This window comes from Dermacentor andersoni, chromosome 7 (genome assembly GCF_023375885.2).
Source record: "Dermacentor andersoni chromosome 7, qqDerAnde1_hic_scaffold, whole genome shotgun sequence".
NCBI classification, from domain to species: Eukaryota; Metazoa; Arthropoda; class Arachnida; order Ixodida; family Ixodidae; genus Dermacentor; species Dermacentor andersoni.
The window spans coordinates 65,779,585-65,796,107 of NC_092820.1; the positions used below are offsets into that span (position 1 = coordinate 65,779,585).

At 51.3% G+C, this 16,523-nt stretch overlaps 1 long non-coding RNA gene across 3 annotated transcripts in view; it reads left to right on the plus strand.

Annotated features, from left to right (window-relative positions):
- LOC129385762 (uncharacterized) overlaps positions 1-14,358 on the plus strand; it is a 143,355-nt gene extending 128,997 nt beyond the window's left edge. For all 3 annotated transcript variants that reach the window (XR_011895688.1, XR_011895686.1, XR_011895687.1), the window contains 2 exons: positions 8,889-8,966; positions 14,147-14,358. This is a non-coding gene — a long non-coding RNA (uncharacterized lncRNA). The remainder of the gene's footprint in view (positions 1-8,888; positions 8,967-14,146) is intronic.
- Positions 14,359-16,523: the final 2,165 nt, after the last annotated feature.

Below are 16,523 nucleotides of genomic sequence, written 5' to 3' on the forward strand. Positions count from 1 at the left end.
TAATTTGTGATAAGAGTCCTGTCCCCACGCTTGAATCACGGGATTACTTTAGCGGCTTGCATTTTATGCGGGAAGACTCCGGTATCGAGGCATAAGTTGTATATGTATACCAGCAATGGGGCAACAATATCTAGGGCATACTTAATTGGCTTTATTTGCAGATTATCTACATCCAGGCTGCGTCTGTTGCTCAGCTCAGAAAAAAGGCATATTAACTGATTCATTGGTTGGGTGCAGGAAGATCATGTCTGCAGCACTCGTCCTTATGAAATTATGAAATTGCAGGCACTCATGCATACGGGAATATTATTATTACCGACTAGAACATCATTGAATGCGTCAGGTAGTGACTCATCGGTTATTTGAACACCATGACTGACAATGTTAAATACGTGACTGGGAAATAGGTGTATGGTTGGGCAGAAGATTTAGCTGTTTCCATATCCTCTGGCTGTCCCATTCACAAGAGTTAAGCAAGACAGTATGATAACGGTTTTTTCGCGTTGCGCAGCTCGTTCGTGAGACGATTGCGAAAACCTTTGAACTCGGTCCAGTCGTTTGGATCTCGTGACTAGATAAACTTATCATAAAGGCTATCTTTTTTTCTTTGTTTGATGGAGAAGATTGTTTGTGACCCAGGGCTTGCGTATCCTGGAAAGTCGTTTTTTCAAAATAGTAAAGGGGAAATATTTGTGATAGCATGAGGAAAATAGCCTGGGGAAACTTTCATACGCGACATCCGGTATTTGCGTGGCATAAACATCCGTCCAGTCGATGCTTCCTAATTCGGCATGGAAATTTCTAACGCGTTCTGCGCAATCGCTTGTATGAAGGTATCAGTAGCAGTTGATTGTCGACATGCATGATTCAGGCTCAGAAATACAGGCATATGGTCACTAAGGCCACAGGAAAACGCTCCAGATTTCATCTTACTTAAAGCAATGTTTGTAATGAATAGGTCGGTACACGTACATGCATTATGAGTAGTTCTGGTAGGTGATGATACGACATTGAAGCAACCATGTGCGTATATAACTGCCTCAAAATTTCGCTTCATGGAGTTGTCGAGCATCGTATTGACATTGAAATCGCCACCCAACACCAGTTTAAATTGCAATTCACCGACGTAAAGGAATAACTTTTCAATAAACTGGAAGAAATGGTCTAAATTCCCGCTTGGTGGACGGTGGAAATCTGAGTAGACAGTTCGAGCACTCAGGACTGATAAGACTTCATAGTCATCAGTAATTCAGCAACATTCATTGATGCACTTTGCATCAATGTTATCACGGACACGCACACTGACACCACCGCCTCGCGACGTTTCTCTGTTTTTGGTAAAGCACTGAGATTTAGGCAGTTGCCATACGACTGAGTGCTGGTCATACCACGTTTCAGACAGCATAATGACATCAAACTGAAAGGTCAAGCTCCTGAAAAAAAGGTCGAGCATGTCATGCTTGTTTCGCACTGACTAGCAGTTGAGATGGAAGCATCGAGTGGATTTTTTGTGGTCTGGTCCAACAAAATGCAAAAAATCAGACGGGCATAACGAGTCAACAGAAGCCATGTGAAAACGGGATAACGTAGGGACAACACTTCAGTATCACACTTTCAGGTTTTCGAGATTGGTTGCGGTCTTGATTACATGTACATGGGCATGTTCTGCTTTTTGGACTAATATTCTGCCGTTGCAATGCCACGCAAATTTGAAATTGTTTACGTGTGCCCATTCCTTTGCAACTTTGAGCAACGGTCTAATATACTCGGTTAGGTTTTCGGATATGTAGGCATCATGTTCTACGCTTGATATAACTTTCCTTTTTTTCAAACCATTTTTCTCTTCTCGACTGTCGCGTGAAGCGAACGAGCACGGCTGGTGTCTTATCCTTTTGTGAAGGAAGACGATGAATGGCGGAGACGCTCTGCTCGTTAAGAGGATCAAGTTCCAGTGGGGCAGCAAGGGCGTTTATTCTGGTCATGAGGCATACATTCTCATGTTTAGCCAGCCCATGAATTTCAAGGTTCAGCTTTCGACTGTGGTATTCAAGGTCATTTACAGCCGCAGACACTCTCCTGAGTTCAACGTCTGTTCTAACTTCTTCAAGTTTCGAAACTCTGTTCCTTAGTTGCTTAATTTCGCCTGAGTGCTCTGCGACGATGGCGAGTACCGTGTCATACTGGGCGGACATGTGCTTTACTAAAGCCTCCATATCGTTTACAGTATTCTTGAGAGGAAGCAGCTCATTTAATTTCCCCTTAATGTCGAGCAGAAGCGTCGTGACAGTGCTGTCATTGGGTTCCCTAGAGCTGGGCACAGTTGTCTTGGTTTTACGGCACGTCGTACATTTCCAAGACTGTTTATAGTCGTCCCCTTTAGATTTATATCTAGATTCTGACACGCCAGAACAGGAACCTAGATGAGACTGCCCCAAACAGTCACTGCATATTGCTACGGGATAATATTTCAAATGATTAAGAGCCGAGCAGTAAGAAGACGACGACGACGATTGGAAGCTAGCGCGGGCTGTTGCCTCTTGGCCAACTGCGGCGTATTGCCTTGTAAATATACTTGTAAATAGCTTTTCGTCGGTGTCTTCCTACGTAACATATCTGGTGGAGGTGGACGTTCCCTGTACCTCATCACAGAGCTTCGCAGTGGACGGTACGTCGAGCCTTCCGTCATGGCTCCCGGCGATGACAACTCGACTCCGCCGGCTCCGACACCTGCTGCCACTTCGACGACCTACATCACTCTCCCCGCTCCCCGTGATCCTGGCGTATTCTCGGCAAAAGATGGGGAAGACGTCGATGACTGGATCAGCCTGTACGAACACGTCAGCCGCAATTACCGGTGGGACCCTACTATCATGCTCGCCAACGTAGTCTTTTACCTCGGTGGCACACCTCGAGTTTGGTATCGGACGCACGAAGATGAGCTGACCAGTTGGGATTCGCTTAAGCAAAAGCTTCGAGACGTGTTCGGCAACCCCTACGGTCACCAACTTGCCGCGCAGAAGGCGCTTTCCGGTCGTGTGCAGACGTCAACGGAGCCCTACGTCACGTACATTCAGGACGTCTTGGCTCTGTGCCGCAAAGTTGACGCACACATGACTGAGGCCGACAAGGTCTCACACATCCTCAAAGGCATTGCCGATGACGCCTTCAACTTGCTCGTATTTAACAACGTGGCGACGGTGGATGCAGTTATAGAAGTGTGCCGCCGCCTGGAACTCGCTAAAAGCCGACGTATCGACCAACAGTTTGCCCGTCTGCCCAACACCCCAGCGACATCTTCCTGTACCGACGCTCCTCGTCCCAACAACACTGGCGATGTTACCAGGATTGTCCGGCGTGAGATCGAGGCCGTTTATCCGGCTGCCTTCGACTACAGCCCCTCCAATGCACCTGCAGTCACTGTTTCCCTGATCCAGGAAGTTGTCCGCCTGGAGTTCGCCAACATGGGTATTCACACCATCTGCTCGGCCAATCGCCCTGATACCCACCGGGCTTCTTCGATTCCATCCCGTCCCGCACCTTCTTACCCACCACGTTTCCGCAACCCCTCTGAATGGCACACTGCAGACGACAAACCAATTTGTTTTCACTGTCATTGAATTGGGCACATTTCTCGGTACTGTCGCAGTCGCTGGAGCTCCGTGAACCAATCTACATATACTGCCTACTCTCGCCCCCCAGGTGGCCTTTCTCGTCCCTATGCTGCCTGCTCAGATAATGCCGCCACCGATTTTCCTGCGCCGAACCGCCCCTATTCTCGTTCGCCTTCGCCCCAACGACGACAATCTCGCTCCCCCCAGCCCCGTCGCTCCTATTCGCTGACTCCCTTCGGACGCCGCTCCCAGCCGGAAAACTAGACGATGCAGCGCCTCGAGGTGACGCTGCATTGCCCCCTACGCCGCGAAATCCTCTCCTGACGTTGCCCGCTCATCTGAACCTTCTTGACGTGCAAGTCGACGGTGTTTCTGTATCTGTTCTTATAGACACTGGGCCGCATTTGCCAGTAATGAGCGCTGACCTTCGCAAACGCCTGAAGAAAATAATCACGCCAGCCACGACGCCTGTTGTCCGTGTCGCCGATGGCTGAACAGCCCCCGTAATTGGTATTTGTGCCGCCCGCGTCTCCTTTGCCGATTGCTCCACTATCGGGCTATTTACAGTCATCGCACACTGTCCCCACGACATCATCCTCGGCTTAGGCTTCCTCTCCGCACATTCTGCTCTCATCGCTTGCTCCGCCAGTACTGTCCGCCTTGACCTGCCCGCTCTGGATCCCGCTGAACCACACCCCAGTCGCCTCAGTTCCATCGACTGACTTCGTTCGCTTGCCACCTTTGGCACTGACTTACGTTGACTTAGTGTCATCCCCACCAGTGCCCGACGGTCACTATATCGCGGCTCCTATGCAAGACGTCCTACTTACGCACGGGATCACAGTACCTCATACAGTTTTATCTATTACGGCGAATTGTGTCTGCCTGCCAGTGGTCAATTTTCGCTTGACGACACAACTGCTGCCACGCGGGATGTCTCTGGCCCCGCTTTGCTCATTCGAGGATCACGCAGTAGCACCTATTGCAGTAGACGACAATTAAGCTGATCCTCCTGTACCATCGCAGTCGGCAACTTGTACCATCGCCGACTTACAGGAAATGATTGCGCCGACATGCCGTCCGAGCATGATCCTGAGCTCTAACGCGTTCTGTTTTCCTACCACGATATTGTTTACTTTAACGATCGTCCTTTGGCCCAAACTACAGCTGTTAAACATCGCATTATTACCAGCGATGCCCCTCCTATTCATCGCCGCCCGTATCGAGTATCACCGGCTGAGCGTCAAGTTATTCACACCGAAGTTCGCAAAATGCTTGCTAAGAACATTATTGAGCCGTCATGTAGTCCATGGGCGTCACCTGTTGTGCTGATAAAAAAGAAGGATGGCTCATGGCGCTTTTGCGTGGATTATCAGCACCTTAACAGGGTTACCAAAAAGGACGTGTATCCCCTACCTCGGATTGACGACGCCCTTGACTGCCTCCACGGTGCTCGCTACTTCTCCTCCATTGACCTTCGCTCCGGCTATTGGCAGATTGCCGTGGACTTTCTCGACCGCGTGAAGACTGCCTTTGTATCACGCGACGGTCTTTATCAATTCAAAGTGATGCCGTTCGGTCTATGTAACGCTCCTGCCACTTTTGAACGCATGATGGACTCCCTTCTTCACGGTTTCAAATGGTCCACGTGCCTGTGCTACTTGGATGACGTTATAGTATTCTGCCCAACATTCGCCACGCACCTCGAGCGTCTCTCAGCAGTCCTGGACGTTTTTTGGGGAGCCGGTCTGCAACTCAATGCATCGAAGTGCCAATTCGGCCGTCGCCAGATTACTCTCCTTGGATATCTCGTTGACGCGAACGGAGTGCCACCCGACCCAGGCAAGATCCATGCTGTTACGCACTTCCCTGTTCCAAAGTGCGTCAAGGATGTGTGCAGCTTCATCGGCCTTTGCTCGTACTTCCGTCGTTTCGTGGAAAATTTCGCGGCCATAGCACGACCACTAACCGAGCTTTTCAAAAAAGACGCCCCTTTCCAGTGGGGCGATAACGAGGCCTCTGCATTCTCGCTTCTAATCGACCTTCTCACAACGCCTCCCGTTCTGGCCCATTTCGATCCTTCTGCCCCTACCGAAATCTGTACTGATGCCAGCGGTCACGGAATTGGCGCAGTACTGGCACAACGCCAGCGTGGCCACGACCGTGTTATCGCTTACGCCGGCAGGCTCCTCTCGCCCGCGGAGCGCAACTATTCCATCACTGAGCGTGAGTGTCTGGCCTTTGTTCTGGCGGTTGCCATGTTCCGCCCATACTTATATGGCCGACCCTTTTCCGTTATCACAGACCATCACGCGCTTTGCTGGCTATGCTCATTGAAAGACCCTACAGGAAGACTTGGTCGCTGGGCCTTACGCCTCCAAGAATATTCGTTCTCTGTCACCTACAAATCTGGCCGACTACACAAGGACGCTGACTGCCTGTCTCGCTACCCGGTAGAGGAGCCTGACGACGCTGACAGTAGTACCGCCGACGGCATGTTCTCTGTGTCTGCCTTCGCTAACATCGCCGATGAGCAGTACCGAGACCTATCGCTGCGAGTACTCATCGAGCGTCTGCGCTCTACAGCTACCGACGCATCCGTTCGGCCATATGTCCTCCAGGGCGGCATTCTGTACCGAAGGAACTTCCTCCCTGATGGCCCTGATCTTCTTCTTGTCGTGCCAAAACATCTACGACAGACTGTGGTCTTTGAGATGCATGACGCTCCCACTGCAGGACATCTTGGGGTAACCCGCACGTACGACAGCGTCCGCCGCCGCTTCTATTGACCTGGTCTCGCTCGCTCCGTCCGACGCTATGTTGCTACCTGTGATCCCTGCCAGCGTCGGAAAACACCTCAAGTGCTACCTTCCGGTCATCTCCAGCCGATAACCATCCCTGCGGAACCGTTCTTTCGTGTTGGATTAGACCTCCTCGGTCCCTTTCCCACGTCATCCTCTGGGAACAAATGGGTAGCCGTCGCAACTGATTACGCCACCCGATACGCTATCACGCGGGCTCTCCCTACCAGTTGCGCCGCTGACGTTGCGGACTTTCTCTTGCGTGACATTATCTTAGTGCATGGCGCCCCGCGACAGCTGCTTACTGACCGTGGTCGTAACTTCCTCTCGAAAGTTATCGCCGGCATTGTGCGTTCCTGCTCTATTCAACACAAGCTGAATACCTCATACCATCCTCAAACCAATGGCCTGACAGAGCGGTTAAACCGTACTCTTACCGACACGCTGTCCAAGTACGTTTCGAAGGACCACCACGACTGGGACGTTGCCCTTCCTTACGTCACATTTGCTTATAATTCTTCCCGGCACGACAACGCCGGATTTTCTCCATTTTATCTACTCTACGGTCGCGAACCGACCTTACCCCTTGACACGGTGCTTCCTCCTGCTTCGACCTCAACAACCGAGTATGCGCGCGACGCCATCGCCCTCGCCGACCATGCACGCCAGCTTGCCCGTGCTCGACTGGCGGACTCGTAAACCACGCAGCAGCGTCAGTACAACGCCCGCCACCGTGACGTACAGTTTTCGCCTGGTGCATTCGTGCTCCTGTGGTCGCCCTCTCGTCACGTCGGACTTTCAGAAAAGCTCCTTTCGCGATACACAGGGCCCCACCGCGTGCTGCGCCAGGTGACGCCTGTGACGTACGAAATTTCTCCTGTGCGCTCAACCTCGTCATCTACTCTGGCATCTAGTGATATCGCGCACGTCAGTAGGCTTAAGGCCTGCTACACTGCTTCAGAGTCCGGCCTTTAGTCGCTCCGGGACGGCGCTTTTGCCGCCGGGGGTAGTGCTACGGGATAGTATTTCAAATGACGAAGAGCCGAGCAGTAAGATGACGACGACGACGATTGGAAGCTAGCGCGGGCTGTTGCCTCTTGGCCAACTGCGGCGTATTGCCTTGTAAATATACTTGTAAATAGCTTTTCGTCGGTGTCTTCCTACGTAACAATATTAATGATCGACAGTCAGCTTCTATAGCATTTTCACACTTTGCACAATCAGTAACACATCACTCATGGCAGATTATGTCACCCGGTATTGGAAAGCCAACGAAAGCAGCGTAGTGCTTATTCGACAAAAAAAGCAAGAACAGGAACCAAGAAGGAACAGAAAAAGTATCATGAATTACAACAAAGCATTAGTTAAAATGCAGCAAGACTGGCAGCAGCTGCGGCGAAAGACATGTCTATCAATACGTAGATGACAGGGAGGTGACGATAACCAATCTGCAAAATTCCAGAAGAAAGTGTTGGAAGGCGTCTGCGTTCCACCGCCGCTGCTGCCAATTGAAGAGGGGGTCGGCAGTGGTTTCCTCTTTTATAGCTGTCGGTGGCGCCCTTGTAGATGTTGAACGATGACGCAACACGTTGGCAGCCATCATGATTGCATGGAGCAGGGATTAGGTGGTCAGGTCTTTACACGTGCAGCGACGGAGTCCGACGATTTCTTGCGCAGCAGGATGACACCAGGTCAGGTTTTCGCAACTGCAAAATTCCAGAAAAAAAGTGTTGGAAGGCGTCTGCGTTCCACCGCCGCTGCTGCCAATTGATATGCCGAACCGAATTGATCTACCGAATTAATATGCCGAACAAAACGGAATTTTCTTCTGAATAGCTGCACGCTGACTCGATCCGAAACGAATAGGAGATGGCTGCCACCAATCGCTCAGGTACTGGCTACTCGCAATTGCCGATGAACATGGGTTTATTTGCGTATAATGAAACTTTTTCCGTGGCCGTGTAACGTTTTCGAGCACTTTCGGCACGTTTACGACCTCGTTCTGTCAAATCTTCTTTGTTGGGGATCCGTTTTGGTGTGATTCTTAAGGTTCCGTTACATCCCGCCGCGCTTTTTGACCAGCCACAGCAAGATGAGTCACAGACGCCGGTACTACCCTCTTAATCCGGTTATCAATTTTCAGTGCACTGGCTCGGCCCCATCGAATCCCTCTTCACTTGGGCGTGCTTCTCGCCTCTTGTCAGCCAATTAGATAAGACAAGCCGCTCAGTGTAGGCAATGTTATTCGGTTTTCAAGCAAGCAAAAGTGACCTCCTATGAACGAGGATATTATTTGATTTGTCTGTTCAGACAACCCCGCGGATCACCACCCGATGTTTGCGTCGGCGGTTACGCGAATTTGTCGTCAGAAGATTCGACTAGAAACATATTGGAATAGATTTACGCTATAGGGCCCCTGGTAAACGTGAATGATCGCCTTCCTGACTTGAACGTGATGTTTTTTGTTTTACCCTAGGAAAAGGCGGAACATACTATACCCTGCATTTTTGGGACCAGGAAGAGCATTGCGCCGTATTTTTGCTCCTAAAGAATGGTAAGAAATTTGAAATCTGTATATATTACAGGGAAGAAACAGTGCCAGGAAGACTATTTTACACTGGGAAGCGGCGCAAAGACGTAGCCGCCATGCCCACCATTTAGGCCTGCCAGCCAATGTACCGCGGTATACCCGGAGCAACCGATACCGAAGCCACCCATGTCCCGCACATCAGCGTGTTTTACTCTCGCGCTACATGCATGTGAGCCACCTTCCTCGCGGGTTCTGTAGATTATCGGAACGTTGCGGTACCAAAGTCCACGACAGCAGGCCCCAGTACTAGCAGGCCACGCCCAAGAGCACCTGCCGCCTAGTCCCAAACCAGTGCTCGAGCTAACGAGTCACTTTTGTCCTCCACTTCTTCGTGTGCTGGCTCAGATTCTGGAGTTCCCATTTTACCCCTCCCTCTGCGAAGGCGATAATGGCCCTGGCCCACGGCAGTTTGCAGCGACGTCACCGCACCACCGGTGGTGGACAAACCTTGCTAACTGCTGCAGCGAACGTGGAGCGGTGGAGCAGGCAACGTCCGAGTCACCATGTCTTCCAGGAGCCCGAAGGCCCGCAGCCTGGTTCGTGAAAACGTGGCAGGTCAGGTGGTGGAGCCTCCGAGTCGCCGAGATCTTTCAGGAACCAGGATGCCCTAGACCATTCCCAGCGGCACACCTGGCCGGTCTTCCTCCTCGTCCTCATTGTGATGAGTGCACGCAGCAGGTCGCCGGAAATAGCAGCCGCCCGCTCGCTGCCATTTCACCGCACAGATACCACACGGCACCGCACCACGCAGTTAGCAGGAGGTAAGATCGCAGATGATGATGACTGTCGCTCGAGCGGTGCCACTTCCGCTACCGTTGACATGTGACCTCAAGCCCCGATAAGGTTTTTCCCGTAGCTGTAGTTGCACTCTTCGGAATCATAGTCATCGTCGTCTTCACTGCCACAGAGGCCTGGCGGCGCCGAGGAACTGCCGTCAGAGTCCGAGACTTGGCCCTCCGCGGGCGCGGACGAGGACGACGTGTCGAATTGTTCTGGGCTTCTCTACTTGACGAGCAGTCCTTCGGAGCCATTTCCTTCGACAGCTTGCGTCTGAGTGCCTTGGCAGCTCCCTTCACCGTCAACGGTCCAGTCGTTGTCGCTCTCCGCCACACGTGGTTTCCGTGCTTAGACAACTTGTCGCGTTGATGCAGGGAATGCGCCAACTGTAGCTCCACTAGCTTGAACACCGTGTAAAATACCGCTTGGCTTCAGTGTCCCATGGCAGACCCGATGACGGTGACATAGGAAGTGCCGGGCGGAAACGCTCCTCAGCGGACTCCAGAACTGCAACTCGCACAGCGTAGATGGCCTTGCACCAGGTCGCGCAGGCGTCACTACAGGCTGTGGGACGGGCGCAGCCCGCCTTTCTCATGATCATGGTCCATCCCGGAACGCAGCCAGGGCCCCACTGTACGGGCGCCAATGTGGGAACGGCGTGATTCGGCACTCCACGCCAGCTGGCGCAAGTCCTGGCCGGCCGCGCCCACGAGCGTCCAGCCGAGTTTCGAACCACCGCTCGCACTCACGAGTCACTTTTGTCCTCCACACATTCGACTGCTGGGTCCGATGGCGGATTTCCCGTAAGATGATATTCGCGCCGCTACAGGTCCTCGCTCCTGAAATACACACAAAAGGCGCGCGTATAGAAATAAATGAGTCTGCAAGCCTGTATACATGAGTGACAATTCGTAGCGTCCATTAATAAGCCCACGTAAAGTCCGTACTTTGGCGAAGCGTACGAATAGCTCTCTCGTGGTTGTGGCTGAGATTGCCGCAGGGGACGAAGTTGTACGAGGAAGCGTCATTACGACTGATAAGGAGACAGCCGTCTCTGTCGCAGGTTAGATGTATAATGGTGCTCGAAATAGGGCTGCAGCAGGATTTTGCAGTGGATGCACAAATCACGGAGACGTGCGCGCGTCAAGTGCGCGCCTGTTTGCAGACAGTGCCGCAGGAACACCACGAACTGCCTTGCGCGTTGATAACATGGTCTTCTGTTGTAGACGTCAGCTCGCCAATTGCGTTGCAACTCGGGAAGCATACTTGTGGCGTATTGGCCAGTTCTTGGCGCGTGCCAAGATTTCAGGCCGTTCATGTTCTCGTAGATGCATGGGCCTGGTAGAAGTCGGAGCTCCGAAGGAAGACCATGTGGCAGCTGGCGACTTTCGTGGAGACAGCGCAAGTGTTGATCACTCACGTTGCTGTCGTAAAAGCGAATTTCTAGCTGAAGAAATCAGATGGCACAGCTTCTTCTGCAAAATTATGGTATGCCATGCATCCGCGGAAGGTGCGAGCACGGAAGACCGGAAGGCCCACCAGCTGCTACTTCCCGCGAGATATCGAATACCGATAGCATCTGGGGTGTGGTGGTTGTTGAAGACATCGCGAAGGTTGTGCTTGTGGCGTCGCCATGGCTTCGATTGTGGAATTTGCGCCTAGTGGAGCCTGTGGGAGACCCTCTGAATCAGTGATGAGTTAGGTGCCCCTGAACGGAAAGCCGATCGCTTGCGGGAACGTCCAGGAAAGGAGAATGGCGATCCATAGAATAGCTGAAACCGCTTGTGTTTGGCCCTGTGAATTCTTTGGAGAGAGTGGTGGCACCGCTGCCTTCGAGATGGGGAGGAGGCTCACAGACCGAGTAAAGGTTTGACGCTGGGACTATTGCATGCTGACCATGGGCACGGGTGGACGCTGGCGATGTGGGACCACAAGTCGCGTAATGACGTGGCGGTTCCATTGGCGATAGCTGTTGTCACTCAGTGCTTGAGATGGCGCAGTGAGTAAGGACGACTGCCTGCAAGTACTTGTAGAGGAGGAGACGGCGGTGAGGGGTGTCAGCCGGAGCCTAGCACGTAGCCGGAGCCTGGAAGCTTGTTGATATGGAAGTGGCTGTCCAGCGGCATGAAGCAGATGTCCGGCAAGCCGATGTGGAGCTCGCGGACACTCTACAACCGTGAGACGTCTGCCGGACCGCGTAAGGTCACGTCACTCTCCCCTTTGTTGATTCACTACACTGACGGTGGCATGGCTGAGCTTGGTTGTCCTGGTCCGTAAGCTTGTACGCGTTCGAAAAGCCGATTTTCAGTTTCGCCTCAGGCGATTAACCTAAATTGGGCTTCAAAATCGCGTGAGGCGAAACCGAACGTCGGGTTTTTCAACGCGTACAAGGTAGCAGCCCCGGTTACCATATTGTGGGAGGCAGCTTGAAGAGGTAGTCGTGGGGCCCACAGTTTATTTAGACAAGCCAGCCATGAGGCTGCGGGTCTTCGGGAGCGGCCGATTCTGCAGCCGCCTGGTTGAGCGCAACAGCGATTTCTGTTATGGTGTCAAATGTACGCAAGCCGTGTTCTTCTTCACCGGCTTTGGAGGCGGTAGTCGTGCCCCTACATTACGAAGCCGGCAGTGGAGTTATAAATCCCATGCAATTATCAATACGACTATGCCAGGCAAAACATACGGATCATATGGAAAGAAGAAGCAACCAGGTCACTTGCACTACATTGCACTCATCACCTACACAGTAACCCGCTATGTGTAATCAGTGCAGAGCCCACAAGTGGAATATTCTCCGATTCCCGGAAATGCCCCATAGCCTACCCTTCCGAAAACACTGTATCGCCGACGTTACTATTCATATAGCACCCCTGCTGGTGGCAGGACTTGATCGCTTCACTAGAAGCGTTTAGAAAACGTTAATAATTATTAACTGAGCCAGCGGGCTTAAGCAGACAACATCAACGTAATGTGGACTGGGGTGTAGTTTAGCGCTCCACTTCAGTTCATTTTTATGTACTGCACCATACATTATTCTTCAATAAAACTTGGTGCTGGGCTAGTTGGTGATGCATTCTGTAAAACTGAAGGTAGCGCTAAAAAGGACGAACACACGGTGAAAAGACGACACAACGACTAAGAAACGCTACTGACAACTGGTTTATTTTTTTTAAATGGTTCAGTATTTACGAGAATCACAACACATGCGCACAACCCAACTGCGCCAGCCTTCTTTATCGCAATATCGCAAACAGTTACGGGAAGTGAAAAATGATAGAACACCTGAGCAGCAAGAAGTGAGCACATGGCCAATTGAAGAAAAGCCATATGTTACGATTTTTCAAATCTCTCCAGAAAAGTCCGCTCAGCCAAGTACAAATTTATTGAAGTATCGCTGATGCACAGACCCGCCTTTTTTGTATGTGGAAAGCTTCCAACAAAACTCTAGCTTTAGCGCTTGCACTTCTGCCCAGAACCTTTGCTTCTTTAAACCGCGGCACGCACTCGCAAACCATCACATGCGAAACTAAATTCGCAAGTTTGTCTTTTTTTTAACAGTTTGACGTTTCTTCGTCCTTGTGTCGTCTTTTCACCGTGTCTTCGGCCTGTATAGCGCTACCTTCAGTTTTACAGAATCATACATTATGTTCTTCAACGAACAACGGTACATCGATATTACAATATGGCAGGTCAATACACAGGATATTTTCGTCAAAACAAATTAAAGTCATAATATCGCCAATATAAACATTACAAATAAGCAGAAGGTTAGTATCACAAGATTCGTGAGTCAGTAATATACGCTAAGGTTTTCACTGGAGCGTTTTCCACAGCACTGCAAATAGCTTACTGTTTGAATCAGCCTGAATGAGTGGAAAGGTAGACACCCGAGGCTTTCATGCTGTCAGTAAATTTGAGCAATGTTTACAGTATTTTACAAATTTATCGTCCTATAAATAATCAGACAAAATGCTTTTCTTTTCATGCTAATTACATAGATAGCTTCCCACACTAAATAGATTCCCACTGTTTAAATAATTCCCACTCTTTAGTAAATGTAGTTACAGTATGTCCCTTTCTCACTGACCAAAAAATAGTATCTTAAACTATCTGACTTGTCCACTAGCCAGAAAATTACATTAAAAAATTCATATAATTTGCCTCTCTAGGCCATAACTTTAGCCTATGACCATTCCATCGTACTATTAGGGTTAATAGATAGCAGCCATAGGTCATTATGACTTGTGATAAGAGCGTAATATTAGATGTAGAGCACATCTAGGGCTACTTATAGTTCAATGATAAAAGAAGTTTTGAGTTGCATTAAACAAGCAAATTCCAAGAGAGGACATTCCATTATTTCTTTTCAGGTAAGACTGATTGCCAGATGCACGTGTGGGGTGACCACGTTCGAGCACAGGTACCAAGGTGCGAAATGGCATATAAAAGCAAGTGTGATCAACAATGGCCTCTTTACACTGACCAATGCGGACCACCTTGATTTATTCAAAATATTTGGTTTTTGTTGAGGGCGATATGAGTAACTTGCGTACTGAATAAAGGTTTGAAATCATTGCAATAAGGCATCAATATTATTACGATATCATCGAGTGATGCTGAAGGTACGAGCCGCCGCGAGAACGACGACGAAGTGTGTCTGTGCCTTTTGGCCGCGAGCGAGTGTCGGCCTGGCGATCTGGCTCCAGTGTAAATAACCTGTATATAGCTTCTTTATTCTGTGTCTTTCCACACGTAACATTCTGGTGGAGGTCGGCGATCCCCGTCCTCACCACGGAACTCCGGAGTGGTCGGTACATCGAGCTTGTCACCATGCCTCCCGGTGACGAGACAGCCTCTGCAACGGCTTCGGCTTGTACGACTGCTCCAATTATCACGGTTGCCCAACATCGCGACCCTGGTGTGTTCTCTGGCCTGGAGGGAGAGGACGTTGACGAATGGATCAAGCTCTACGAACACGCCAGTGCTAATAACAGGTGGGACCCAACGATCATGCTCGCCAATGTCATCTTTTATCTCGGCGGCACCCCACGCGTGTGGCACCAAACGCATGACGACGAGATAAACAGCTGGGACAGTTTCAAAGAAAAGCTCAGGGAACTGTTCGGCGACCCCATTGGGCGCAAGGCTGCCGCGAGAAAGGCTCTTGCGTCTCGTGTTCAGACATCTACAGAGCCGTACGTTTCATACATCCTCGACGTCTTGGCTCTCTGCCGCAAAGCTGACGATACTATGTCTGAGGCAGATAAAGTGTCGCATGTGCTAAAAGGCATCGCCCACGATGCTTTGAATTTGCTTGTTTTCGGCCACGTCTCGACTATCGACGCCATCATCAAAGAATGCCGTCGCCTTGAACAAGCTAAGAGCCGCCGTATCACACATCACATCACGCGGCTCCCCAACACTGCCGCTACGTCGACATGTGAGGGTCGACCACGTCAACCCACCCCCTGTGACGATGTAACTCGTATTGTTCGCCGCGAGCTCGAGGCCGCCTGTTTGCCAGCTTTCTCCGCGGCGCCTCCCGATCCACCAGCAACCACGATTGCGCTGATTCAGGCCGTCGTCAGAAAGGAATTTGAGAACATGGGTTTCAACTCCGTGTGTCCATCGTCTACACCAACGGTTCCCCAATTCTCTAGCAGCCCTCCTCGTCCCCGGCAGCCTTTCTCTCCCACACCGCGCCGCAACCCGTCCGAATGGCGTACCCCTAATGACAGGCCGATCTGCTTTCACTGCTGTCGCATCGGCCACGTCGCTCGTCACTGCCGCAACCGATGGCCACCACCTCCTCGGACATACACCGCCGCTCATTCTCGCCCCTTTGGACCTTCTGTTCCATATGCCACCCGCCATGACCCCATTGCCACTGATGCTCCTGCCCCGAACCTTCGCTACAGCCGCTCCCCTTCACCTCGTCGCCATCAGTCTCGTTCGCCCCAACCCCGTCGCTTCTCTCCGTCGCCTATCGCCTCCCGGATCCAGCCGGGAAACTAGGCACTGCAGCTTCTGGAGGTGAAGCTGCCTTGTCCACTCTGCCCTCAAATCCTCTGCTGACGTTACACACGAACCAAAACCTTCTTGACGTTGACGTTGATGGCTATCCTGTCACGGCACTCATCGATACAGGTGCACATCTTTCTATTATGAGTGCTGCCTTCCGACGACGACTGAACAAGCTCCTCACCCCAGCGTCGGCACGCGTCGTCCGCGTCGCGGATGGCGGTACTGTGCCTATCATCGGCATGTGTACGGCACGTGTCAGCATCGCCGGCCGCCACACTCCTGTCCTCTTCACCGTGATTGCTCATTACCCCCACGACCTTATTCTCTGCCTCGATTTTCTCTCCGCGCATTCTGCTCTTATTCACTGCTCTGCCAGTACCCTTCGCCTTGAGTTGCCGATTCTCACAGAACCTTCTGACGCACCCCAGTGCCGCCTACGCCCCACCGGCTTTATTCGCCTGCCGCCAAAATCAATAGCCTATATTGAGCTCTTGTCTTCCCCACCAGTCCCTGATGGCGAGTACCTCGTCACTCCTCTGCCCGACATTCCGCTACAGTTTGACGTTACCGTGCCTCACAGTATCCTTACTATTACGGCGAACCGCACTTTCCTACCTATCTGTAACTTTCGATTGGCAAAGCAAATTCTACCGCAAGGTATTTGCCTTGCCAACGTTGATTGTCTCGGCGACCATCACGTGGCAACATTATCGAGTGATGCTG